The sequence below is a fragment of the Cupressus sempervirens genome, chromosome 5 (genome assembly GCF_028749045.1).
Source record: "Cupressus sempervirens isolate cs-2001-9-10 chromosome 5, ASM2874904v1, whole genome shotgun sequence".
NCBI lineage: Eukaryota > Viridiplantae > Streptophyta > Pinopsida > Cupressales > Cupressaceae > Cupressus > Cupressus sempervirens.
In genome coordinates this window covers 65,387,108-65,414,959 of record NC_143122.1, presented here as the reverse complement: position 1 = coordinate 65,414,959, position 27,852 = coordinate 65,387,108, and the positions used below count along the sequence as shown (strand labels likewise).

Here is a 27,852-nt window from a genome sequence, read left to right as displayed (position 1 = left end):
AGGTACCAATACTACTAGGCTTAAGTGAAGAAAGACTATCGAGGTAAAGTTAACCTAAATTAACCTGATGCAATTTTTGTCTCTAATTTTATGATTCCCAATTTGAGGGCTAAGGAGAAATAGTACGTACTAAAGTAAGAAAGAAAAAAAAGGGGGGGGAAGGATGACCAAGGGTAGAAAGTTAGAGTCATGAAATCTTTAAGGCATAGAAATTATAATAGTCTTGGAGAAAAAGTTTTAAAAAGAAAATATGAAAGAATAATAGTAAGAGATTCAAAGGAAGAAAAGATGTCTTCATGATAGAGTCTAGTCTAACATGCTTATAAAATAATATCCTCACCATCCACTCCCCTGTTTGCTAGATGATCTGCTTCCTTATTCCCCTCTCAATATATATTTGGATTATAATTTCCTCGAACTTGTCAATAAGAGTAAACACCATCTTGAGCTCAGAATTGATTATCCAATTTAGGGTGCTCCATTTTTTCAATGCATTAAAATAATTTGAGAGTCCCCTTCAATAATTAGTTTCTTTATGCCCAACTCTAAAATTAATGTGAGGCCTTCCCTTAAATCTTCTAGTTTTATTATATTATTTGTGGTAATGCCTAATGGCTTAGCTCACTTAACAATCTAGTCTCCATTTTTCATATATGTGATACATCCTATTCCAGCCTTGCCTGAGTTTCCTTTGGATGCTCCATTAAAGTTTAATTTAATCCATTGTTTCAAGGGTAGTTCCCATCTACATTCCTTCTGTGCTTGTTGATTTTTCTTAGGGTATACCTATGGTGGATTTATAAGTTTGATCTAGTTTTTTCACATATTTGCATCCTAGTCCGAGACTGGTCCTTCTTCTTCAATTGTCTTCCTTATACTATTGCTCATTACTTCTATAATGCAAGCTTCTACTTTGTTGGGGAAGGAAGGCATGTTCATTTTAGAGTTGTTAAATATTTACTTGTTTCTTTCCATCCATACTTCCCACATGAGAATAGAGTGGAATATATTCCATTATTTATTGTAGATTTTAGTGTTTCCACCATTAGGCCAACTATTTAAATGACACTCAAGATTTTTAGGGAAGGGTGTTGCCCAGTTTAGTTTCTGATAAAGTCAATACCAACATTCCCTTGTAAAGGGACATTGGAATAATTAATGTTTCATTATCTCTGAATTTTCTTTACATAACATACATCTTGATGGTCCCTTGAATCTCATCTTCAAGAATCTATGAGCTACTAAGATTCTCTTATGTATTGCAACCCATAAAAAAATTCGAGCCTTCGGTAAGAAAGCTAGATCCCAACAATGTTTAAGGGGGACATTATTTTTCTCCCATCTTTGTGAATTAATTATATGGTCATAACTTTACTTTACACTGTATTGCCCATCCTTTTATGCCCCCCATATTAGTTTATCTTCTTTATTTTTATGGTTGACTTACCTTTGTCTAAGGAAATTAGAAAAAAACCTCTTTTTCCATAGTAGATAGGTCAGTTCCTTCTAATGATTTCCATGTCTAGAATTCTTCCCCATTTTCCTTTTTAACTTGTTTATAATCATATACATATATTATCATATATTATCCTATTTGATTAGGGCTAATTTCTTTTCTTCTTCTATCATTTTCCAAAGAAAGTTTCTTAGTTTTCTCTCTAGTTTCTTTTTAACTCCTTTAGGTAGGGGTAAACATGCCATTTGATATGTAGGGGTGGTTGATAGGACAACTTTAGTTTTTGTAGTTCTAACTACCTTGGCTAACCATTTCCCTTTCCAGTTTTCAATTTTCTTATCAACTCTTTCTAAATTAAGATCCCATGTTTTAGAATTATTGGCTCTCTTGTCTAGATGGATTCCTAGATACTTACAAGGGAATGTACCCTTCCTAAACCCCATAAAATTGCAGATATCATTTTCCATTTCTATTGAGGTGTTAAGAAAAAAGATTTCTATTTTTTTAGCATTCACCATTTTCCCTAATGCTTTCATATATTCTAGTATAATTTGTTTAAAATTTTGCACTTCTTCTATTGTACTTTTCCCAGGTAAAATTGTGCCATCTGCAAATTGTTGATTGGTGATGTTTGAAATGTTTTTTTACCATAGTTATTCCTTTGATTTTTCCTTCCTCCTAGGCTTTTTTTATTGCTCTAGCAAATGCTTCAGCCATGATTATGAATATGAAGGGTGAAATTGGGCCTCCTTGTCTGATTCATCTAGATACACTAAAGAAACCTTCTGATGATCCATTCATGAGAAGTGATATATTAGGTGTTGCAATACACTTAAATATAAGGTTTATCCATTCATGTAAAAAACTAAATGCTTATAGGGTCTTGCACAAGAATCTTCAGTCCATCATATCATATGCTTTTTGGATATTTAGCTTTACAAGCATGCATGCATCTTTTCTATTTTAAAATAAATGGATGGTTTTTTGAATGATGACGATTCCATCTAAAATAGATCTACCAAGGACAAAACTAGTTTGTTCTTTAGACATGAGTTTAGGAAGGACATTTTTCGGTCTAGATGCTAATGCTTTCAATAAATTTTTGTAAATGGTGTTACATAATTCTATAGGTCTAAATTCACCAAGTTCTTCATGATTCATTTTTTTAGGGATGAGGGTTAAAAAGGTGTGATTAAATTTAGTCAATAATGAACTTGCATTTCTCATAGCTTCTATTGCCTTCCATAGTTCCACCCATAGGATATCCCAACATGTTTGAAAGAAGAAGGCTTGGAATCCATCTGGTCTTGGTGATCTATCCAGATTAAGACTAAAAAAGGTTTTTTTCACTTCCTCTAAAGAGAAAGGTTTATTTAACAAATTATTACCATTAGCTATGACCAATTTAGGGATTGCATTTAACATTTTCTTTTGTGCTATTCAGTTACAACTATGAAAATTGTTTAACATGTTTCTATAATAATCCACAAAAACCTTTGCCACTTTAGTAGGGTCTTCTTCTAAGCAACCCTCATTATTTATGATTTTGATAATTCTATCAATACTTCTATTATTTATTGTACTATTATGAAAATACTTCATATTTCGGGCCCCCTCAGCTAACTAGACCTCCCTTGATCTTTGTTTCCAAAATAATTCCTCTTTTACTAATATATTTTATTGTTTTGCTAACAACTCCTTCTCTTTACTATATTTTTCATTAAACCTTTCCTTTTTATAATTATTTCTTCATTAAGTTTCTTTAGTTCTTCTTCATTGTCTAGTTTTTCTTTAAATATATTATTAAAATGTACTTTATTTTATTTTATATTTTTTTCCTTAAGCATTTTTAGTTGAGACACAAGGCGGTACATCTTAGATACTTGGAAAGAACACTCTTGCTACCATTAGTTGATATTTTCCATTAAGTTGATGCCAAAGAACCACATTTTTCACATTTGAATGGATTTCTTGATGGTTTTTCAGTTTCTACAAATTCTATTATGACTGGGAAGTGATCCAATCCAACATTTGGCAGGATAGAAGAATGAAATGCTAGATCTATAATGCTTAGATCCCCCTTAAATATAAATCTATCTAATATTTCCACTATGTGACATAAGCCTGATCTTATTCCATGTGAATATCCTATTATTTGTTGGGATATCCATTAAGCTATTTCTTTCAAACCATTATTTGAAATATGTTACTATATGTGTTACTATTTAAGATCCACCGTACCCTATCGCAAGTACCGGGTATCGACTTCCCTGAATTGCCAGGATGAGCGTACCCTATCGCATTATCTCAATGGTAAGAGAGAGGAGATAAACTCTTAAGTCCAAATTCTAAACCCTTTAGCCAATTGTCCTAATTGATAATTAGGACAAGTATCTGAGTTAAGTACCCTCCGAATGCATCAAATGATGTAATTTCGTGATTATAAACCTTTTTGTTTGATTTAGTATGTGTTTTTCTATGATGGGTTTTCGTATGTTTCTTTATGAGTCCTTGGTGTATTTTCTATTAATTAAGTCTAATTAAAAAGATTAATTAATGATTTAATTTAATAGAAGATTATTATGATATTTTAATATTTGATTATATTTAATTAATTGAGAAATTAATTAAATAAAAAGAATTAAATTTGGAGATAAAAGTTTAAAGATAAATTTAGAACATGATAATATGTATTTAATTTAATAATAATATATTTGGAGTTCATTTTTAAATAAATGCTAAATATTATTGTTATTTAAATTAATTAAATATGTTATCAATTAAGTTCTAAAATAAATTTAAAAGTTGAAAGATATTAAATTATTAAGGATTCTAGATCGCATGATCTAAGCATGAGTTTAAATTTGAGAAATAAATTAAAAGATTAAATAATAGAAAATAAGAATGTTATTTTAATTTCATAAAGTGCACATGAGATTAAAGTAATAAATTAATTTAAAATAGAAGTCAAGTGGAATATTAAATAAAGTTATTTAATAATTCAACTTAATGTGCATGAAAGATGAATGCAAAATAAAAGAAAAGATAATAAAGGTTAATTGGGAGTTAACTCAGTTGTGCAAAGAGTCTTCTCGGATGAATGCACAATTATTGCCCCGATTTGAGGAGAAAACTTCTTATCACAACTTTGGGGGTTCATTTTTGGGGGGACACCAATTTGGACGAGAATTTTGGAGAGACAACTTTTGGAAGCGAATTTCAGAAGGCTGATACCAAGAAAGATTTCCAGAGGAAAGTGATTGAAGGGGAGCGAATTCTCTCATAGTTTTTCAAGGATTTCGTATTAGCATCAAGATCAGGTAGGGTCTTGTGTTTTGATCGCTGATCATTTACGCAATTTTTTTATTTCCTGTCTTCTTCATGTCTGTGGATTGTAAACTTGAATTTCTCTATGATGAATGTTTAAACATTACAATATTGGAATTTATCAAATGCTTGTCAATATATTCGACGTACGTAATGATTAGAAAAGTGATCAGGAATCCTCGTTTGTTAGATTAAAATTAGGATGTAATCAAGAAAGGTTGCATTTTAAATTAAATTAAAAAAAAAAAATTAGATTGAAAATTTGGATGGTTAAAAATATCTTCTCTATCAGAATATTGATGAAAACAATTTTTAAAAAATTATAAATAAAAAGAAAGTGGTTTGTTTCATAAATTTATATTTAATAAATTTAATTAAAAACGTTTATTTTTAAAATAATAAATAAATTATTAAAAATTTTTTAAAAATGTTATATAACTAATATTTAAAAAAATATATATATATATTATAATATTTGGAGGCGGGGCTGTGACACCCCCACCTCCCTCTCTTTTGATTCGGTTGCCGCACAGTGACCCTGCTGATAACGCAGCAAGTACGACTGCTGACGCAGCGTATTGCTCTTGCAGCTGCCCCCTTTAATAAGGGCATGGGGTAAGGTTTGGATTATTTTGTTATTAACTTTTAAAGTTATTTATTTTAGTTGTAATTTTATTATTATTTTTAATATAATTTGTTAATTATTATTTTTAATAAATATATATATTTATATATGATAATTTATTAATAATACTTCATTAATTAATAATTAATAAATATTAATTATTAAATAATTTTTAAGAGTTTTTAATTAATTAATAATTAATAAATATTAGATTAGTTTTTTTAGAATTATAATTTTAATAATTAATAATTATTAAATTTAGGTAATTTGGGTTATTAAGGGTGTTAAGTCAGAATTAATGATTAGAATCAATTAAAGATGTATAATTATTCAATGAATATTATAAAATTAAATAAATAATTACCTTCGAACTTATTATCTTTAAGTAATTGACTTGATAAGAATTCAGGATAATTGTACATGTTATTCGAATATTAAAATGGGTGTAACTACTAGGGTAAAATTGTAATTTTTATCTACTCAAAAACTTGTACTAAAACGAAAATTGAAACCTTATATCCAACTTAACTATGTGATTCAATCAAGCCAAAATATGAAACCTATACTTTGTATCTGTACTATTTTATTTTATTGTCTATGTTTTGGGGTGTTCTAGTATTGACCAGTTTAGGTTGTTACCAGAGGCCGGGTTTGTGAATGTGAGGTTATGATGATTTGTTCTCGATCTTTTCAAACCAACCAAGGTAATGTGATAGTATGCTCTATGATGGATGTATTTACTGTTTTTTATTGCTTTCCAATTTCCTTGTGTGAAGCTGAGGTGTATGTATTTGAGATACCTAACTTAACCATTTTTGAGTCTCGATCAGTTATATGTGATAACCATTTTTGAGTCTCGATCAGTTATACTTGTATTACCTTCTGGTTGCTTTGAGAGAACTGAAGTGTTCATTTAGATCTTGATGATGTCATGTTGTGACATGTTTTTGACTTGACCATTTTGGAGTCTTCGATCAGTATTGTAATTTACTATTGAGATACTTTCTGGTTGCTCATTGGAGAACCATTGGATTTTGTGAATTATCATTGATGCCTTCAGTTGCTGATAGAGAACTGTCGTGATCGTATGATTATTATTTGATGCTTATCTGTTGCTCATGAAGAACTAATGTAATTTTGTGGCTTATCTTTTATGATGTTTTTCAGTTGCATGTATAGGACTGAGGTGATTTTATTATGATTCTTTGATTTGTGATTTCATGAGCCTAGGGTAGGTTATCTATGTGTAGTGTCGGGAAGTGGCTTGCAATGGGGATCGGAGCCCTAAGAGGCTGCCTGGAGTAACCCATTGTAAGTTGTTTTAATAAGTGAAAACATTTACGCTAAATGAGAGAAAATGAACCTAACAAGATAATTGTATGTTCTCTCCCATGCCTTGAGTGCTAGTACAGATTAGGATGGGGTAGAGAGAACGCTTGGTTACGACCTTGCATTCCGTAGTATGCCTCGTCAGTACGAGAGGATACTAGTGGCCGCAGGATCAGTAGGGACCCGAGATTCCTAAGGGATTGCTCGGGTAACTTCTACGTGACTTTTGTGATGACACTTTCCCGCTTGCATATTAGGTTTCCTACATGTCTTTGTGGTACCTCTGGGTCTAGATGTTTATCTATGTTGGAACCCTTGAGTTAGCATACTTTTAGGATTTCCCAGACTTAGAGAGTACTTGTGTTTTGTGTTTTGATACCTTGTTTGGGACTTAAGACTATCTCCTCAGCGCGGTGGGAGTGGACCATTTAAGTTCCACGTGGTCGGGTGGTAGTGCTTTTTACTCTTACCATTGAGATCCGTCCGTAGTCGCCGTGGCTAGAGTTTTCTTGGTTGGCATTTACCTTCACTATGTTCTTGGATTATTATGATGGATGGTTAGATTTTATGATAGATGTTTTATCATTATGGATGTATCATGTATGGTGAACAGTTTCATATATTTTTACTGTACTTTATATCATGGATTCGTGGAGGTTGATGTATTTCTATTTTTACATATGTATATTCTTTTAAGCCTTTCATACCCTGTGACTTGTACAGTGGATGATTGAGCATTCCGAATTAATTTGCCAAAAGACATTCAGAACAAATGTATATTATGGACATTGGACTTTCTGATTATTCTTTCATATGTATGTGGTAATTGTTAGACTTAGAATTTAATTAAATTTAAACGTGACTCAACGTCTTGGGATCCTTAAGAAATGTAACTTGCAATGTATGGTTGTCGATGATTACATGTTATTGCTTCCGCTACTATGTGTTTGATGTGTATGTTATACTTTCTTACTTTTAAAAAAAAAAATATGTTTAGCAAACTTAGTGAAACTTTAGGTTAATTCTTTTGGAACCCTTGGTGGGGCGTTACAACAATATTCCCCTCTATTTTCTATTAGGTTTGTTAATTTTGACTTAACTTTGATTACCTCTTCATATGTCTTTTCCCTGCTGTTTAAATTTCGTTTCTCAACTTCTTTTGATATTATATCCTCCTTTGTTTTTTGTTGCTAAAGATGCCATGTTCTTACCCAAACTCTGATTCAATGTTGCTAGACTCGAGTATGAGTTTGTTTCCTTTTGACATGACAGGGATTCCAAATTTCTGTCATGATTTACTAATTTTCTTTTTGATTCTTGTGTCTTTCTTTAAGTAAAAGATCATGTGTTAATCTGCTATAAATCTTCAAGCTGGAATTTAGGTCTTCTAGAAATCCATTTTCTTTTTTACACAAGATGCATTGACAAAGCCTATTTATTTTTTATTGCATATCTCCATACACCTTGTGGCCCCTTTCTTTCTCTTCCAAGATATCTTTTCCCCCTTGATCTTCCTTACTCTCCTCTGGTTGCCTGTTGATTATAGATGTCATTCTGTCTTATAAGTCCTAGTATCTAATTTCTTCTTCTTCCATTGCTTCTTCATTTTTGTCCTACTTCCTATTGATTTTTGTTATTGGATTTCCAGTCTCTTATAATTTTACATCTTTCTCATGTTCTTACCTCTTTCCCAAGGCATTAGTTCTATTGAGTACCTCTTTAAGATTTATGGTTTTGTTTATTTGATGTGAAATCTTGTTAGAGTCTATTATAAGGATACCTTTATATTTTCCTTCATATCTAGTTAAGGTGAGATTGTAGATATATCTATTTGTGATAGAGCTTATTAGTTTTGTAATATCTCTGCTCTAATTCTATGTTCATGAGAAACTTGATATTATTAGCTATGTTGTGGTTAGAGTCAATGCTTAAGAAGTTGCCTGGATCATTTCCTAATTTATTGAGAATTTGAATTTGATTCAATTTCGGTGTAAAGTTTTTGCATTCAAACCAAGAGGGGGCTAGATAATTTTCTAACTTTTGTTCATTATAGTTTGGTATCCAGCTTACAAATTTGAGCGAATGACCCTTATTAAAATAGTATGAAACTAAAATAAATTCATTCCTAATACCTTTATTTTGATAGTGTAAATATAAAAAACAATTAGAATAAGTAGATATACTTACCTGCTCCTTGCATATATTCTTTAACCATCTTACCAATTTTAGAATCTTTTCTTTAGGTCCATTCCACTAAGCATACACTCCTAGCTCTTGACATTCCCACCACATTCTCTTATTGAATTCATTAGTAATAATTAGGATAAATTACTAGGAGAATTGTAATATACTAACATCATTCCTTCTTTCGACTTACTTTTAGGGATTAGTGGAGTTAAACTTGAATTATGATAGTTAGATCCTGATCCTGTTAATTTCCTATGGCTGTGTGGGATATAAGCCTTAGTACTTTTCACTAGGGTATTAAGATTACTAGGCTCCTCAACAAATTTTTGGGCAGTATAAATAGGAGAGGGCTTGAATCTAATGGGTATGCTATTGGTTGTAGTTTTAGGTAATTTTTTCTTAAGCTAGGATTCCTACTAAACTCATCCGAGATAGGTTTAGATGGGATCAAGACACCACAAAGGCTCCATTTAAGTACACATTTAGTACTGGAGAAATGAACCAATTATTTCCTTGTTTGAGCTCCATCCCTTTTAACTATGATATGCTCGATTCTAGATTGATCTATTAATGTAACTTTTTGGGCTTTGGCTAAGTTTCTTTGCCTCTTCTTTTGGTTGGATACTGACTACCATCCCTCTTCAAGCTCTTCCTCTTTCTTGGATTTTATTTTTTGTGGCGACTTGCCCTTGCAATTTGCCTCCTTTGCTCCTTGAGCTGTCACAACTTCTTTGCCTCTGATTTCATGAAGTCTGACCAAGGCTGAGAAAGAATTGTTGTAGCTGTTTGACAAATGATTGTTTGTTACTAATAATAATACTTTCTTTATGGAAATTTGGGGCAAATCTTGCTAATTGTCTTTACCTTTCCTTCTCTTTGTACAAGTTGGTTCCCTTTCTCTTCATGTAATTTTGTCAGGATTTCAAATTTGTTTTTGTGATGAAGTGATAGACCTTTGGTAGTCTTCTACCCTGGTCTAATATGACCACTCAGCTTCTGCGTGTTTGTGCAAGTGTTTCTACCCAGTTTCAAATTTCTAGGTTTATCTTCCCATTTTCGATTTCAAGGAATGAATTTGCATCAGAAGTTTTTTGTTATGCTTTTTCGCATTTTAAGAAAATTTTGCTTTTTTTAGAGCAATGACAATCATCCATTAAGTTAATTGTACTTATTACAACATAAACAAAAAATAAAAAAATAAAATTATATAAATATCAATAAAGCTCATCCATTTACCTTAACAATTAAACAAATTAATCAAAGAACCTTACAAATTATTTACACATCAATATTTCATTAAACTTACCCATTTAAAATAAATAAAAAATATTAATTATCATAATATTTCTTTAAAAAAAAAAACTATATTCTTTCCTTCCCCAACCACTTACTTTTTGAAAACACCACTTATATAAAATACAAAATAATCATTTTAAAGATGTAAAGACCATTTTGATTGAGAACATAGATATAATCTTCCTTATCCCCCAAAATATTTATCCATATATTTTTATTATTTCACATAAATTTGGACCATAATTGAATTACAAAATACAACGAACACACAAATATACAAGAGACGCAATGCGTCATAATCCCTGCCTAACGCATAATGGTTGTAGAGGTGTAGATGAGTGGGAATCTAAATTAACATTATGAATGCATTAATTTTGCCTAGAAATGCACTTGTGATCTGATAGGATTGCTCATATTTTGTTGTTAAATTCTCGTTCTAGAAATGCCCTTGTGATTTGATAGGATGGCTCATATTTTGATGTTAAGTTCTTGTACTATATTATTATATCTTTGGGCATTTAAGCCCAAGAGTAAGAGGCCAAAGTCCCCAATATGGCACTAAATACTTAATATCATACTATGATCAATACATATGCTTTAGACAAATTTGCACCTTCTACATTGACAACTTAAATTATGTGCAATGAGGAAAGATATCTATACCAATATTTGAAATATAGAACTTGAAGAAGTGATGAAGCATTTGGATTATCACATTATATGTTTAAGCATACCATGCATGCTACTAGACAACCATGAGTAGTTGGAATAACACCCCCAACTATGTATTATTCTCATCTTGATTATCAAATGGAACTCACTATTTTTAATCATTAGCATTGGACAAAAACTAAGATAGAGATATAGATAGAGATAAATAGTACTATACAACAATAACAACCTAAACATATATGCAGAGGAAAAAATGATAGATAATATAGAGGAGGAAGAGGAAGAGAGATAAAATAGTAAAATAGAGTGATACGAACATAAGTTTTGTGTGTGTGTGTGTGTGTGTGTGTGTGTGTGTGTGAGAGAGAGAGAGAGAGAGAGAGAGAGAGAGAGAGAGAGAGAGAGAGAGAGAGAGATAATTATTTTTCTTAATAAAAAAAGTCAAAATAAAATTATGGTTCTAATAAAAAATTAAAATATATTATATTTTAATTAATGAAACTAAGAATTTAATTTTTATATTAAAACTCACATTTTTAAAAGAAAAAATGAAATGTATTGAAATATAAAAATATTTTATAAGTAAAACTAATTGGTATTTCCAAAATGTTCATAAAATTAAGTAATTTTTAATTATGAAATAATATCCATATAATTTAATATGTACATTTGTAAATAATAAATAGATGTAATACATATAAATTTTGATGTTGATGAATAAATATGATGTGATAAATAAGAAATAAAATATAACTATTTAATTTTAATACATAGTTTATAAAAATCTAATAATAATTTATATATCTTTTAGAATTGAATTATTTATATTTTGTGGTTATTTCTTTAGTATATTTTTTGATATAAAATATAATTATTAATTTAATATTAAAAAATATATTTAAGTTTTAAATGTATTTAAACTAAATGATAAATTGATTAAATAAAAAATATTATTAATAATAAATAATATAATTAAAAATTTTTAACACTTATCAATTATACATATTACAAATACTATTATAAAATATAATTAAAAAATAATATTGTTTAATTTATTTTTATTAAAGTAAAATAATAGTAATAATTTAACTATTTTTATTAAAAAAGCAAAGTTTAAAAAAAATTAGAAATTCAAATACAAAGATATAACATATTGAAATTATATTTAAAATATATATATATATATATATATATATATATATATATATATATATATATATATATATATATATATATATATATATATATATATATATATATATATATATATATATATATATATAATTTGAACTTATGCATTACATGAAGTTTTAGGAACAAGTTATATCAAATAGTCAAAAATAAACATCAATATAAAACTAATAATAAATATATTTAAAATAAAAAATAAAAAATATTTAATAGATTGTGATAATTAATATTGATTAGACATGTGGTGTGAGGTGGAAGATAAAATGATTGAAAAAATAAAATCTTATCAACTTGTCATAATTAATACATTCATTAATTGCAAGATGAAGTTGTTAGAAAATAGTTGTATTTTTTGTTGAAGAAAATTAATTTTCTCCTCCACCAAAAATAGTATGGACCAATAGAATAGATGAAAAATGTGATTTATAAAATAATGGAAAAAAAAAAAAAAATATAAACATTTGAAATCTCATATAATCTTTTAAAATCTTAGATTTGATTGGTTAGTGTTAATATTATATTTGGATGGACATGAATGCATAAGTATTATTGCCTTGGCAGGAACTATAAAAATCATAGAGAAAAAAAATGAAACATTATAACAAATCAATACACGAAGGAAATCAATAATACTCGGGGCTTTAGTCAAGGCTTTGGCCCAAAAAAAAAAATTAAAACAACAAAGGTAAAATCTGGAAGTTCTCCACTGAACAATACAACATAACATGTAAAATCTAATATCTCTTTTGAAAGTACTTGCTAAACACTCTTTCCAACTTTTTTTGTTTTTCTTCCCATATCAGCAGCCGAAGACTTCTTTCCATCAGTTCATAGAATTGAACAAAGCGAAGATAAACTCAAGGTATGCCTCCTGCAACACATTAATTTAGTTATTTTACAGGTGCATCTCTATACAAACATAGCGGGCTTTGTTAAAACGTTTCGGATTTAGAGAAATACTGGCAAAAATTATTGTAAAACCTTTTGTTTTATTATTTTTTGGAATAACTCAAGCATTTTCTTAGCAAATTTGCATCTGCTTGTTTATTTTCGTTGGTTTGCAAAACTGGGCGCGACATAAAAAGTTATAGCTGTAGGGGAATTAAGGAAATGGTCACAGAAAAACCTTCGTTGGTAGTTGTAACGAGTTCAAAAGAACATTCAAATGCGAGTCACACGTTTCAGATTTAGTTAAGTTTTTATTGGGCATTCCTTGCCTCGTTTCCGAAATCGGGAATGAAAGCTTTGAGATTTAGGGTAATTGGGGCCATAGCATTAATACCTTCAATCGTGTTCACTATTAGCATGTTTTGAGTCTATATCTGCTGCCAGCTCGTTGATACTGTAGGTGAAAATTCCTTGTATAGTGTAGAGGGTTTCAAGGGTTTTGAAAAATTTAAAGGCTCTGGCGGTCCGGGTTTGTTTTATAGAATTATCCTCTGCCAGTATTTTCAGGGTATATTTCTGTAGGGGTCTGATTGGAAGGGTGAGAAGAATGGTTCTTCTTTTTTTCCTTATATGGTAGTTTGGGCATTCATAAAATGTAGATTTGTTTCTTTGAAATGGATCTGCTCTTTTGTGGCTTGGTTGAACTAGGGTGTGGTTATGTTTGGCTGCCTTCAGGGCTTTTTGAGATTTCAAAGTTTGTGTCATGCTTGAATGTGTTTTTGCAGTCATTCCCATAATCTTATCACATGTCCACTGAAGTCGTTGGTTGCTTTATGGCACTGGGAAAGCTTGAAATCGACACTTGCAAGCATGGTCATGCTTAAATGCTCTCCAAACTCGTCACAGCTCAACCTTAACGTGTGTACAGTGGGATTGGGGGTTACTATAATGTAGCAGGGGTTACTATAAACGGAAGCCATGCTTGATTGTTCTCCTTGCTTGCTGACTCAAATGCATGCCAATTGGGATATGGATTGGCTTATTGCACATAGGGACTTGAACCTGTTTCATAACCATTACACCATGATCGCTGTGCCACACATAGATAAAGATAACTGTTTTTTTGATTGTAATTAAATAATTTTTGGAGAGTACTTACAAACAAAGAAAAAGATTAGGAGATGCATTTAACTTGGATCAAGTGTCACCCATTACCTAGCCACAACCCCTTGGGCAATTATAAATAATGATACCTCCTACTTATCACATAACGATACTTGTTTTTTGGTTGTAACAGCTGAGGTAGCATTTGCCGTTGCACCAAAAGCTTAAACTGTTAATGCCCGATACAAATGCCGAGACTTACCTAGATCCATGGCACAAATCTCCAAGGAGGTGCTAACCACCAAGTCAACAGTCAACAATCTCCCCCTCAGCACCAACTGAGCCTTCAGCTCCAACTGAAGGGAGACTTGAACCCATGACCCAAGGGCTTTGATACCAATTGAAGGTAGCATTTGCCATTGCACCAAAAGCTCGAACTGTTAATGTCCGATACAAATGCCGAGACTTACCTGGATCCATGACACAAATCTCCAATGAGGTGCTGATGACCAAGTCAACACTTAACAACAGCCAATTGTTAGGGAATATTTACAAACAAAAACAAGCGTGAAAGGTGTTTCAAGATCTCTGCTATCACATAATGATACCTATCAAATAATGAATTCTCCTACTTATCAAATAACGATACGTGCTCTTTGGTTTTAACAGCAACTTGTTAGGGAATATTTTATATTTACAAATCAAAACCAAGGTTGAAAGGTGTTTCAAGATCTCTGCTATCACAGATTTGTAAAACTGCATGATTTATGCACCATAGCTTTAATAACCACTGGACATAAACTGCAGTAAATAAGAGATTACAAGGCAAATGAATGCAAAGTCCAATTCAAACAGGCCACTTGCATATCAAAACATAGGTTGTGAGGGCTACCACCTGGGTACTTATGTTTTCAATTCTGATGCATAGCTAGATGCAAATTTATATGTGCTATAGAAGGAAGTTGAAGCTTGTTGCAAGTGTGGTCTGTAGGGCTGAGGATAGCTGGGCAATTTACATGGACAGATTGTAGAAGGAAAAAGTATAGGAGACACTGATTTTATTGAAAGCCCTCAATACAACAGCAAAGGCATCCTGAATTATAAAAGATAAATAATCATAAAGAGGTATTAGATGCTTACAAACTTTGAAAAGCATCCCCCTAAAGATCCAAATAATAAACTGTGAGACTCTCTCTTTAGTTTCAATGACAAGAAATAATTAAGCGCAAGTCTTGCCTGCTTCCAACTTCCTTTTAGAGGAGTTGAGGGCCTTGAGATATAATTGAGGAATATTTTATATGTCTTTACTTGGTATCCACTTCACTACAAAGGGGGTTGTTGGCTATTACACGGTTATGTATCACAGTTCCTCTTCCTTAAATATTCAAACTTCAATACAGAATAAATTATTTTTCAAAGGAAAGGAATTCTGTTCAAATGATATTCATGACATGCCTTATCAAATTTATAAAGTTCTGTTATGTTTTTTTTGCTGAATGTTTCTAGGATATTTACATATGAGAAGCCTGTACATGTAGGCTAAATATTGTACAGTGGTATTTAATGGTCCTTGCTGTCTGCCTATTTTATTTATTACTGGCTATGTTTAACAGCTTTTCAAGCTGCCTGCCTTTTTTGGGATTTATACCTATCTGCTTTATAGCTGATCTACCTGTCAACCACTAAGCTTATAGATATCTTTACACCTGTTTCATTTACTTATAGTTTATTGATATTCCAGCCCACCCGTGTTGGGAGTTTAGTTAACTTTATAACCACATGAGGTGTCCTCATCATTTCCTCCTGGCTAAGTGGAAATTGTCTCCAATTTTATCTTAGTACAGGAATTTCTTTGCAGAGTTTGATTCAGAGAATCGTTTCTTTCTTTCATCAAGAGTGTTCCTTTGTGACTTACAATGTATGCAGTGGTTATTTGTGAAGGGAAATGAGGGCATCCCAGAAAGCAATCTGAGATCAATACGTGCACCTTGTCTTCAATAAATCTTTCAAACAGATTCCAACAAACTGATACAGACACATAGTACTATGACATAAAAGCAGAAACAGACATTGTTTATTTCCCATGATTGAAGCCTCAGAAGAAAGTGATTACAATTTACAGATTTAAGAAATTTTCAGCAGCATTATGGCATACAAATTTGATAAAAAAGAAGATTGAGACATAAGAGAAAAACACAGATAAATGCGGGGAAAACCCTTCCAGGATAAAAACTCCGAATTCCAAAACATCAAGCCAATGTATTATTCAGCAACAAGTTACTATACATTTTTAGGCTCAAAGCCCTTATATGGAGTTTATATTTTGCTCCATCCTAGAGTAAATCCGCACATTTTTAGGCTCAAAGCCTTTATATGGAGTTTTATGTCTTGCTCCATCCTAGAGAAAATCCGGTCTCATAACCCCTATGAAATGAACTCCTTTCCTCTCTTAAATCAGCCAAGGCATTGACATATATATAGAGCTGAGCACAAAGAGGTAGGCACCCATGGTTTTCAAAACCATCTACAGTGCCTAAGAGGTATATGTTATTTGTTGTTATGTGAAGCATAATCAGACTCAGAGGTTAATTTTTTTCCCACTTTTATCGACACAGTTTCCCCACAGATTTTTTTACAAGGGTTTGGGGGGCAACACCCCTTGCGGGCTCTTTGTCAGAATACAAGGCAGGGTCGAGGGACAGCGCCCTGTAAGGCCAATAATGACTTTATTATTGTAAAAGGCGTCGGGAATTATTTTTCTATTGAATGACATATTCTAACTCTAATTTTGTAACTAACATCAGTCTTGTATAAAATTGCTTAGGGTTAGGGATTTTCATATGATAATTTAGTAGCTTCTTGTATCAGTATTGAGTTGCGAGGGTTTGTAGATTGTAATCAGGTTGAATTACTGAATAATTAGATTGGTCTCTTTGTTTGGTGGACGTAGCCCAAGATTGGGTGAACCGCATTAAATCTTTGTGTCTATTGTTCTATTTTTGTGTGTTTTATTCCTTTGTGTTATTGGTTACATTCACGTGTAATTGTTATATTTTTGCGTAATGATATTAACACAAATATCTTGCTAATCCCATGACACTCTGTTCATAGCAACTTCCAAGACAACATTATCCTATTGCATCCATGACGATCATCTTGCCAAAAAAAAAAAAGGAACATACAAATTACTATGAGAGGAATAGATGATTTCCTTACCTCACACTGCTTGTCAAAAATGAACTCAAGCATAAATACCAATTGCTAAAATACAACTCCAGTACATAATAGAAATAAAAAATCAAGACTCTTTAGTCAGCATAACAGATTTTCAAATCATTTTCACTCCAAAATGGAATGTACTACAATATCTTCCCAATACATAGCATCTTTCAAGTAGTTGCCAACTTCCTAGAAATATGTTATCTCATCATCTGCCATGTAGTATGCTGCCTTACCAAGAGTTTCCACAAAGTGAAGGAGAACTTAGGAAGTTTATAACTTAGGATAAAGTAATATTATTCAACATGTTAGGACTGTTAAGGTTTGTCAACTTAACCCCAACATTCTCCCACTTGCCCACGACCTGTCCAGAGTCTACAACATCAACTTCTTATGAGTTAAAACGATGAAACCACATCATTGCAACCATCCATGAAACTGCTTGAGTCTCAAAGCTGTTCTCATGACATCAAGACAACAATCCAAAGAATACAAGTATAAGATCCCAGTGATAACAAATGGGGCAGGATACTGCCACCCCTTCGTTGTGCTCACAAGCTAGACAGAAGAAAAAATACTTCAAACCCCATAACGGTAACAAAATTTCAGTGTAGCTTTTTAGAAAACAAGATAGAACATTAACTAGAACAACAATCAAACCTGCTACTTCCATTTAAGTGATAAACCCGTGGAATTGAAATTAGCACCCACAACAAGTGCTAACCCTTTGAAACAAAAACACCTCAAAGGTATCCAAACATCAGTCAATTCATACTATCAGCATGGTCAACCCATAAATTACAAGCACAAGCTCCATGTGCAAATGAGTTGATGAAGACCAAACACATTCAAGAACACCCATTGCATGGGCAATGCTGAATTTGAAAAGAACAAAGGTGTACTGAGTCTACCAATTACACCACATAGAAATTTTACCCATGTAATATCAAGGACCATCCTCAAAGATATGCATCCTGCAAACAAAACTTTTGCAAGAAACATATCTCTAACAAGTCTTAACAACTCTTCCAAGTTCTCCATTTCTGACAGAAGAAAGAGACACGTGAACCTTTTACCTCATTGCCCAAGTGACAACACATGCTCACCAGCTACTGAACTATAGCTCCCAATAGAACCTCAGATGCAATGTCGAGTAAATTTGAACCTCTAGAAAGATAATTATGAGCGAAGAAAAATTCCACAAATTGTAAACATGTAGCCTGTCCTTTAAACTTTTACACACACCTAAATGCTAGTTCTGTCAAGTATGATCTCCTTCACAACCCTAAGAGGAAAGCTTAGTTGCTGATTCGTGACATGAATCCGATTCAGGCACGTGAATCGGATCCGTGGATTCGGGATTTTTTTTCCCCAATTATGATTCGTGGAGGATTCGTGTACATATAAATAAATAAATAAAAAAAAATATATATATATATATATATATATATATATATATATATATATATATATATATATATACTAAAAAATGAGAGAAATATACATAATTCTAAAACTAAATCATTTCATAGTATGAATCTATGATTCTAGTATGCATTGATGAATCCAGTATACTTGATCAATGATAATTAATCTATTTTCACGATTATAAAGAAAATCAACACATTCACATTGAATTACTGAAAGTGAAAGTTTGTAATATTCAAAATATAGATCATTAAACTTGGAGTTTGTAACATGATTTACTCATAAAAGAGTCAAAAGTCAAGACTAAAGTTTTTGATTTAATCATCAAATGGATTTTCAAGAGAATTCGCATCAGAGGCGTACTGATGCGTTGCAAGTGCCACATCTGTATCAGTAGAGGAACCCAAACCACTAGTGGTAGAGGGGATTGTTAACTCATAATCCTTCTTCTCCTCATTCACATCAATCAAAGTGGATCTAGCAAGATCCCGGATGGTCATATGTAAATTAGGAGTATTGGGTGCTACATCCCAAAGCTTTTTGGGCCCCTTCTTATACTTAGGATCCTTCCGTGACGACAAGTGCAAATTGTTGTGAATGAACACAAGGTCTTCTGACTTTTTTGGAGCTAGCCAGTTGCATTTGACTGAGTGGATAAAAGAGTAAGTACTTCAATTCCGCTCAGCTGCAGAAGAGCTGGCAACCTAAAGAGAAATTAAAAATTATCAATACAACAATCAAGATAAATAAATTAAATAATAAATTCAAGGAATTGAGAGTGTTAACCTTAAGCTTAACCTTACAAACTTACTTGGGATAGGACCTTTATGACAAGAGGTTGGAGGTATATGAAGGCTTGCCCATGAAGGTACCACCATTTGATGGTATCCATCCTGCTTTGGTCTGCTATGTCAATAGGGTGGAAATCCTCACCTGGGTTGAAGGCAGCAAATTCACTCCTCACAATTGCCCCAATCTTTTGATCTTGGAACATCTTAGCTAGTGCCCACTTATACCCATCTTCAACCTCTGCATCTCTAAATGGTGGCACTCTATATGGAAGGCAAAGTACATCTGCACTATAGTACCTGGGGATAACAAAAGACAATTGAACACTATCAAATATCAGTAGCACAAACATTGGATAAAATAAGCACAAGCATTTGATAAGAACTACAGTACCTCGAGGATAGAGCATATGCAAGGAGGTGCAAAGGTATGGCTATGTTGTTCCATTGATGATGAACAATTTTTTCCACCTTCTTGTAAAGGGTGTCCTCAGGATCTTTCTCCCTCCTCTGTATTACCTAGGATATGAGATATGAATAATAATTATAATTAGTGAATATGTCAATTTATACTTTAGAATCTAGATATCTTTCAAATAAAAAGTTGTTGTAAAAGAGCGTAGAACTTAACATTTAGTTTTTTCTAGCATAGTGTCCATGGAATCATAAATATCCCCAAGGCATGGCTCATCACTCTCTGCAAAGTGAAGCATTGCCATTATTGGATCGGTGATTTCCAACACAACTCACAAGATCCCACCAATCCTCATCTAGTATCATTCTTCTCACATTTAAGGCCCTTGCTGTATTGGAATTCTTCCAAACACCCCATTGGTGGCTAATGACCATATGTTTCAATGCTTCTTTTACCTTCATAGGTCATTTCAAGACGATCGTGTGAGAGGCAAAGCGGGTTTCAGCAACCTAAGAACATGTTAAACTCAAGTTAGTAATACATTTAAAAATTAAAACATGTTAATGTAAACAACAACAAAAATTATGGAATCCAATAATATTCAAATATATATTAAATATACAAATTTACCTTCAATAATACCCAAGTCCGAGAAAATCCTAAAAATTGCTCGTGACGTGGTGATTTGTCACAAACATTTGAATCTCTTCAGCTTCCTCATATATCCTTTTCACCCAATCTATTTCGGTGCCAATTGCTTTCATCACTAAATTGAGAGAGTGGACGATGCATGGTGTCCAAAAGATATGATCATATCTTGACTCTACAATTATCCTTGTAGCCCTGCAAATTTTTGCATTATCTGTGACCACTTGGACAACATTATCAGGACCCACTGACTCTATGACATCAATGAGAATGCGTGAAATAAATTCTACATCTTTCACTTGCCCTTCACAATCAACTGCCTTCAAGAACATTGCCCCCTTAGGGCATACAACAATAATATTGATCAATAGACGGTTTCTACAATCTTTCCACCCATCCGAAATAATAGACACATCTGATTGAACCCAAAAATCTCTTATTGGTTGAACTTGAGCCTCTATAGATTTCCTCTTATCATGTAATATGGTAGTGCACAACTTCTCGTAACCAGGCGGTTTGTAACCATGGGGTGCATCATTTATTGCTTCCACCATCTCCCTAAAATAAAGTGATCTCACAAAATTAAATGAAACACCATTTGCAATTAAACAACGTCCAATTTTGTGATCAGTAATGTCTCTATTTTCATTTTGGAATGCCCTATCTAGTGGGCCTCTCTTGCGGGTGACTGGAGATGGGTCTTCATCTTCATCATTTGTAGTTGGCATAGGCAAAAAAGGATGTGTTCTTGTGTTTGTTTGATCGGATGATGGTGTTGGTGTGTTTGTTCGTTTGGAAGCACCACGTTTTGTTTTTGCAACTGCTCTATCAGCATCATCTTGCTCTTTTGTTAACACTGCTATTTGTGCAGCTGGTAATCCCTTTTTATCATTACCCTGACACATGTTAATTCCTTCACCTGCAGGGCCCAAAAAATTTAGTTTCACTTGGGAATAGGAGCTTCTATGTTGTATGTTGCAATAATTACATTTCCATATGTATGCCCCACCCCCAGGACTTTGTGTGACTCTTGTTGTGTGTCTCCATAAAGGAGACCTCTTATCAATTTTGAAGCTTGGTGATGTAGCCGCACCCCCACCCATTGAGCCTTGACTACTCATTGTTCTATTCTTGCAATCTAGAAAAAAAAATGAAAGAAAACCATGCTTTACACTTACACAAAAACTTGAAAATTTGGAAAACTAAAAATAAATCAATAATCTATGAAAGAACTCAAGAATATGGTTGAAATGCATACCTTAAACACTTCTTGCAAGGTATTTGGAGCTCCACAACCGATCTCCTTCGAATCCAAGCACTTTACTTCAAACTAGCAAGTATGAGAGAGCAAAATAGAGAGTAAATGAACTTGCATTATGACTTAGAGGGTCGTTTTAAGGGTTTAGGGGCTTTAGGGAAAAAATAAATTAAAAAACTAACTTGGGCTCACTTTTTTTCGTTTTTTATTTGGCCCTGCCGTGGATTCGCGCGGATCCACGCGTGGATCCTCGAGGATCCCTAATCTTGCCTGTGGATCTATCAGGATCTGTGGGCCGCGAATCCTAACAAATCCACAAGTAGGATTACGGATTCTGCCTGGATCCACGTGCGGATCCAGACCCAAATCCGGATCTGGGGGTGGATGCGCGAATCCGGTAACTTAGGAGGAAAGTCATAACAACATGCAAACCCAGTTTCAACCTCAAGTCCTCAAACATATCATATATACCATGTATCTATATGGATGAAAAGGTTCTCAAAGAAGATTAAACAACTTCTCAAAGAAGATTAAACTACTCCATTTCCCATCTCAAGAAATGAGCCCACTGCTATTCCCTATGATCATCATAAAAGAAAACACTTACAAAGAAGATAACCATGATGTCCATCTCTCACATTGAATCGTCTAGAACCATCTAACCATAGTTCAATATCCATGAATATGAAAAAGATCATAAAGCATTTGAGAGAAACAATTGACAATATTTCTCAAGTGATAAACCACCAAGTAGACCAAGTACTGAGGTTAGTCTCACCTGTTTTTCTTTCTAATCTAACCAGATCTGTTTACTAGTGAATTTGAAGCTATTTCCTATAACAGAAGTTGGTGTTACCAATTTTATAAAAATAGAAATCAAACTGAGATCATTGCATGCAAACTGAATCATTTAGTTAGTATAACTGTTAAGTCATTCAAGTTGGATTGATACCTCAAATGCTGGACTGATACCTTATAGAGCTCTTAAAGCAAACTGAACTTGAAAACTTTCTGACAAAATTCTGTATAGAGGGAAATTAGCAAACTGTTTGAATAAATTACTCCGTGGGAAAAGAAGGTTCGGTGACAAGGAGTGCAGGTCTTTTCAAAAATAAATATAAAGGAAAATCTGAAAAGCAACGTTTTCTGACAAGAATTTAACGATACATTCAACAGCGATCAGCTACGCGACTTGCAAAGAGAACAAGAAGTGGCAATTGGCTATATATGATTGGATTTCAAGTGGAGTCCATGAAATCCCTTGATGATGTTCTGTTTCAAGTTGGAAGAATTAGAGACATATTTGTCCAAATGCATCACGCAGACTGTAGGGTTCTTAGTTGAGCCTTGCAGCCCCCAAAGCTTGCTTTGGTCCAACATGGGTTTATCGAACATTCTCATAAAGATGTTAGACTTGCAGTTGCTTTGTGTCTGAATGAGATTACATGATAACGACTCCTATAGCAGCCTATAATGATGATGTACAAAGAGAGATTCTACTATTGATTGTAAAGAGCTTTCAGGGGTTGTATGATGACAAAGGCACTGCCTTTAAGAGAGTTAAAATCCTAGACATGATGACAAATGTCAGATCTTTTACCATTATGATTGACCTTGAATGTAATGATTTGATTCTTCAAATGTTTCAATGCTTCTTGGCTGAAACAGGAGGCATCACCCAGACAATGTAAGGGCTTGCATGCACACAATGATGTCCTTAATCCTTGATGAAAATGATGGAATATGCAAGCAAATGCAATCAGATTTGTTAGCCATTTAGAGGAAGGAACAAGCTGTACCCCCTCATGCTTATGAGTTCTCAAAAAGACTGATTGAAATAAAAAATTGTAAGGTTCAAGGAGCAACTGATTGAAAACGAGCTAATATCAGTGGCCTTACAGGTTATAGAACATCCTAAAATGAGCAAGAACCAAATGAGAAGAGAACATATATGTTTTACCTGCCAAGAGACTTGGACACCTAATCATGTTTTTGGGAATTGTGAGGTTGGTAAGGCAGCCAAAGAAATTTAGACCAGCAATGAAGAAGACAAGAATCACACAATATTGTCCCAACATAATAACACAAATTTTGGTGACAATATGAATTCAAATATTGTCAAAGGTATGGGATATTCAAAACTCTACATTGGTGACTTAGAGATTGTAATTGACAAACATTCTGCTGAGAATAGTAAAAGCATGTTGGGTTCTCAAGATGTTTCCAAAGAAGTTTATGAAACTTCATGTCATATGAGAAGTTGCGTGAGAAAGATGTCGTAGAAACAACCGTGTCTTTGCATACAAGTCAACTATACGAGGAGTTTGAGGCATATGATGAATCACATGATTCTTATAGCAGCAACTCACTTATATGATAGTAATTTAGAAGACCAATCAAAGATGGCAATTCAAGGTGATGGTGATTTGGATGTCCAATAAAAAAGTGCATTTCAATATAAAAATCATGAGAAGCATGCCTGAAGAATCAAGTGAGAGTACAATAGAGATGGTTGTTGCAGCTCTAGTATGTTATGATGACACTCAAAGGTTTATTGAGAACAGGAAGACTGTAGTGGAAAAGAAGAAAAGGGGAATGGAAGGTTGTTGTTGATTTAGAGGTAGTTAAAGAAACCTTTGAATCTATAAAATCAGATTATTTATGTTTGCTTTAAGACAAGGATCATATTTTGAAGGGTGCTGAAATATATGTTGGTCAATTAAGGAAAAAAGAGAATGAGGTTAATAAGGTCAATAGGGAGCTTAAGGATGCTCAGAAGGAATTGGATAAAATCAAATTGTTGTCACCCATCATTCTAGAGAACAAGAGATCAGCGGAAGGCATGAGTTTTGCAAGAAGTGATGAAGGAACTTGATAGCATTCAGTAGATTTATGACTTGGATAGCTGCCCCAAGAGATCAAGTAATGAAATTTTGGATCATATTCAGCTAGTAGACAATTCTTTGTTTGAGGTGGATGTTGATTGGACATTTGATAATCCACTTTTTAAGATGAATGAGGAAGACCTTTTTGTTTTCCGTGACAAAGATGGAATGATTACAAGATTGTAGACTGTGGTGTAGTTTCTACTGATGAAATTTGGTTACAAGATTGGAGTGGTGGATCGATTTGAAGAGTTATTTAGCAGCTGAATAGATCTTGGTTGAGGATTGATGGGGGTTATAGTTTGTTCATAGGGCATGGATTTTCAACCCAAACCTTACTCATGACACTTATGTATTTGGGTGCATTTCAAACCGATGACTATAGCATTAGCCTATTTGCACCTTTGATGTTTATTTTGACTATTGAGCAGTTTGATCCCTTTACTAGTAGTTTAGGATGTGTTGTTATGATGGATGGTATGCATTTATACACTGATGGAGAGTTGTCCAATATCGATAGCGCCTTGATAGATTTATATCCCTTCATACCAGATAGCCGTGACAACGTGATTTTGTGGGATCTAGGTATCAACATGATTAATGATTTTGTGGGGTATTGTTGATTGGCTTCACAATTTTGGATATATTGCTTGTATTTGAGTCGACAGATTGATGAAGCAGTTTTTTTGAGGCTGACATGGGATCCAGGCATTTTAGTTACAACATTGTAGTTGTTGATTGCTTGAGGACAAACAATTGTTGGAAAGGGAGGACTGTAATGTCCCCTTTTCTAGCCCTTTATTTTCTGATGTGTCATTAACCCTCTAAGCCATGGTCCCCTGGGCTAATCGGGTCTTTACTGCAGGTTGTAGCCTAGGCTCTTCTAGTTGTAGGCCTGTCAAAGTTGTTTCGATTGGGTTTCCAAATACTTACTATCAGAGTTGTTTTGACTGAGTTTCCAAATACTTACTATTTATAGTAAGTTATCGAGATTTAGTCTTTTGTGCATTTTAGTATTGGACTTTGGAGCGTATTGCTAAGAGCTTTCTTGCATACTATCACACATGGCTTTCTTAGTTCATTTGGTAATTTATTTTAATGCCAAAAGATTCAATAGTTATTTAATAAAGTGACTATTAAAATTAAGGCACATATTAATGCCACTTTATTCTTAAATGGGACCTTTATTCTCCTAAGTGTAAAAAGGGCATTTTGAATAAAAGAATAAAAGATGAAGTGTAATGTCCCCAATTTTAATAAAGCATTTTAACTAATTACTAGTCCCAAAAGTTAAATAATGTTATAAATGGACCTTTAATTATTTAGCAAAGGGGCCCGATTTTTATTAATTATCCGTAAGTGTTTGCCACGACGGCATTTTTTGGTAAGCCCTCTAGAGTTTTCTCCAAAGGGGTATTTATGTCCGACATGTAGGAATTTGTTAGTATGAGGTTAAGATTATTTTATTGTACTGTGAATTACTGTTGGAGTTCAGTATTGTTTGCCATTTCAGAATTGGAAGATCTTCCCTACTTGGCTATTCCGACTTTGGTGAGATTCAACCCTCACCTTGTTTTGTTCTCTGTATTACTTTCCTCATATTTGGCTAATCGGAGCACTATCTTTGTTTGCCAAAAAATAATTAATATTTGGCAACAAAATTGCATGTCTTTGTATTCTTCCTATGTTCCTTGGTGAATATTAATTATATACTCTAATTAGTGACAAATTAAGAAGGCTTACTTTATTACCTTATGTTGCGGCAATGGTCCTAAACACCGTACAACATCCCTCATACGTTGTGCATCCCTCCACTACATTTTCCTCTTCCTTATGTGTAGTTCCTCTTGCATCATTGTACGCTTCGCCTCCTCCCTCTTCCACCAAACTCCCACTTTCCTCTGTCGTACATTATCCCTCCAAATGCCATATGCCATACATCCCCACCTCTACCCTACCTCCACTCTCACCACACCTACCTCCTTGCTCCATTGTATGCCTTTGTTCCATTGTATAGTACACCCCCACACTCCATCCGTACGACTTTTTGTACGTCACACCCTCACACTCCATCAGTAGAGCTCTGCTAACTCTGTACGACACACGCTCCCATTCCATCCATATGGTTATTCTCCAATCACCATATAGTTCCTTTGTCATTCCTTGTGGAAAGAGTGGTCTCCATTTCTTCCGTACACTCCCCTCCATTTCACCTTCCATCTTCCCTCCATTTCCTATCCATTTCACCTTCCATTTCCCCTCCATTTCCCCTCCATCTCACTCTCCATCTCACCTTCCATCTTCCTCTCCATCTTAGCCTCCATCTCGTCGTTCCTTGCCGAAAGAGCAGTCTTCAATTCTACCTACACTCCCCTCCATCTCACCTTCCATCTTCTCTCCATTTCCATCCATTTCACCCTCCATCTCACCCTCTATTTTCCCTCCATTTCCTCTTCATTTGCCTTCCATCTCACTCTCCATCTCACCTTCCATCTTCCTCTCCATCTCAGCCTTCGTCTCACCTTCCATCTTCCTCTCCATCTCAGCCTCTGTCTCACCTTCCATCTTCCCTCCATTTCCCCTCCATCTCACCCTCTCACCTTCCGTTCTCCCTCTATTTCCCCTCTATCTCACCCTTCATCTTACCTTCTATTTCGCCTCCATGTCACTCTCCATCTCACGAAATCTCCCTCCATCATACTCACAATTCATACACTCAACTTCCCCCATTTCTCTCCATACATCTAAAGTGACTGTACAAACTTCCTTTGCCCTCTACCAAACATCCAACATATCCCACAATACAAGACTTCGTTCACCATAAAGGGTGTAACTCACGTGGGTACTAAGTTGGGAACATTACAGTGGTATTAGAGGTGGTGATCTTGCCAGCGTGTTGGGATGATTGAGAGATTGTGGGAATTGAATCACACTTAGAAGCCCACTAGCGATGGAGAGTGTTGGTTGAAGGCACTACAAAGGATAGGAAATGAGCTTAGTAATGATATTGACCTTCCTCTAGACATATAAGAAGTATGTTTGAGCTAGTTGGAACAATCATCATCAAGCTTTATTCAGAGGATATTTTCTCCATTTAAGATGGCTTTAAGTCACCCGAGATTGTTAAGACATTTTG

At 33.7% G+C, this 27,852-nt stretch overlaps 1 protein-coding gene across 14 annotated transcripts in view; it reads left to right on the top strand.

Moving 5' to 3' along the window:
• The first annotated feature begins 12,785 nt into the window (after nt 1-12,785).
• The window catches only part of LOC149554565 (uncharacterized), a 227,159-nt gene continuing 212,092 nt past the window's right edge, over nt 12,786-27,852 (top strand). For 6 of the 14 annotated variants that reach the window (XM_089828619.1, XM_089828615.1, XM_089828614.1 and 3 more), the window contains exon 1: nt 12,786-12,945. The gene's annotated coding sequence lies outside the window, so the exon portion shown is untranslated. The remainder of the gene's footprint in view (nt 12,946-27,852) is intronic. The other 8 variants (XM_089828618.1, XM_089828613.1, XM_089828620.1 and 5 more) reach the window with 2 other exon arrangements.